The sequence below is a fragment of the Sorex fumeus genome, unplaced genomic scaffold (assembly GCF_029834395.1).
Source record: "Sorex fumeus unplaced genomic scaffold, SorFum_2.1 ptg000103l, whole genome shotgun sequence".
Lineage (NCBI taxonomy): Eukaryota > Metazoa > Chordata > Mammalia > Eulipotyphla > Soricidae > Sorex > Sorex fumeus.
The window spans coordinates 3,186,921-3,189,069 of record NW_026606160.1 but is presented as its reverse complement, the minus strand read 5'-3'; the positions used below and the strand labels follow the sequence as shown (position 1 = coordinate 3,189,069).

The 2,149-nt window shown below is 36.8% G+C and overlaps 1 non-coding gene across 1 annotated transcript; it reads right to left on the bottom strand.

Moving 5' to 3' along the window:
- Positions 1-747: 747 nt before the first annotated feature.
- On the bottom strand, positions 748-809 carry LOC130042566 (U7 small nuclear RNA). The gene has a single exon (XR_008795255.1). It is a non-coding gene; the product is annotated as a U7 small nuclear RNA (small nuclear RNA).
- Positions 810-2,149: the final 1,340 nt, after the last annotated feature.

The window sequence follows — 2,149 nt, the reverse complement described above, 5'->3', positions numbered from 1 at the left end:
TAATTACATAAATTACTTGCTGAATTTTCAGACATTAGAAAAACAAATGTATGTACTCAAAATTATAGATTTCCCTCAAGCAGCTTATAAACTTTATCTTACCAATGTTGAAATTCAGTATTTTAAAAACTAACTTTCAGAGTCAGAGAGGTGTTTTAGGAAGTTAGGCCTTGCATGTGTTTCTAGTTTTCCCCCGGCATCAGATAGGCCCAATAACCTTCTTCCCAAATCCTAGCACACTAGAAGTGATTTCTGAGCATAAAGCCAGGAATAAGATCTGAGCATAGCTGGGTGTGGCCCAAACCACAATTCCTGGTAAAAGTGAATAAATAGAAACTAAGTACTCTCAAATTTCCATTTTAGTTTCTTTTACTCATGAGTAAATAGAAATTTATTTTTTACTTTCAGGAATTTGTGTTATCTCTATAACAATTATGTTCTATGTTTAATCAGGCTATATGATACCAGCTTTTATTTTAATTTGTTGGTACTAATATTAGTTCTGGCCAGTCATTGTAAGTATTCTCTGTGAGCTTGAGAGAATGTGCATTCTACACTGTTGGCGGACAGTGTATTGTATGTACAACTGAACTTATTTTACGAATCAAGGATATGTCTCAGTGATAAAGCATGTGTAAGGACTCAGATTTGATTCCTGGCGCTTCTAAAAATAAAATAAATAAACGAACAAGTTTATTGCTTTTTAAAATATTTTGTATCACAACTCATTTCGTTTGGGGGGTGAGTGTGGGCTTTCCAGTAGCAACCAGAAAAACTGCTAGACAAATTCTAAAAGAGCTGTAACACTTTTAACTAATTTCTTGATTTACCTATTAGTGATGATAGAATTGCCCACAAAGACGATGGTGTTAAGTTCTTCACATAAAAAAAGTGTCTGTCTGTGGCAGAGGCAGACTTGGGGTGGGGTTGGAAAGAGGAAAATTGAGGACATTGGTGTTGAGAAGTGTACACGGGTCAAAGGACAGGTGTTTGAGCATTGTAATACTGAAACTCAATCATGGACAACTTTGTTTTTCTCACGGTGATTTAATAAAAGAATTTTAAATACTTGAAATATTTTGAAACTACTTTATTAGGTGCATTTAAGTTGGAATTGTTAAATCTTTCTGGTAAGTCTGAATTTTAAATAATATATAGCAATCATACTAATTTCATTTTGTATTTATTATCTTCACAGGGCAAAGCCTGGCAAGCCACCAGTGAGGTATTCAATATGCAAAAAACAGTAACAACAAGTCTCACAATGGAGCTGTTACTGGTGACTGCTCGAACTATTTGTTGAACAGCGGAGGACAGTGCTACAGAGCTATTTATTATCTTAAATTCTGTTTTGTGTTGTATTAATAAACTTTCATTGACGTTCTTGTGGGCTGGAGCGATACCACAGTGTGTAGGGCGTTTGCCTTGCACACAGCCAACATGGACCCGAGTTGGATTCCTCCGCCCCTCTCAGAGAGCCCGGCAAACTACCGAGAGTATCTCTCCCACATGGTAAAGCCTGGTAAGCTACCCGTGACGTATTCAATATGCCAAACACAGTGACAAGTCTCACAGTGTTACTGGGCCCTCTTGAGCAAATCGATGAACAACGGGAGGACAGTGACAGTGACAGTGACCGTTCTTGTGGATATTACTATATATCTTTAGATTTATTGCTAACATTTCCCCCTTATTGTTTTATGTGTTTTTGTACTTAAAAAACACATGCAGCTTAAATTTGTATGTTTTTATCTGCTCTGACAATTTCACATTAAATTCAAGACATATCTATCATGATTCCTCATATATTTGAATTTATTTTGCCACCCAATTTTGCTATTTGTTTTTTCTTACTCTAATTTCTTTGTTTGGTTTTGGGGCCACACCTAGCAATGTTCAGGGGTTACTCCTGGCTTTTCACTTAGGAAGTACTCCTGGTGATACTTGGGGGACCACACGGGATGCCTGGGATTGAACTCTGGTTGGCTGTGTGCAAGGCAAGCACCTTACCCACTGTACTATCTCTCAGGTCCTCTCTAATTTTAAAATAAATTCTGGCATCTTCCCCACTCCTATTCTTTTAGACAGAGATTTTCCTCCCTCATATACATTTTTTCTCCATTGATTTAGAGACTATAAGACATTTTTA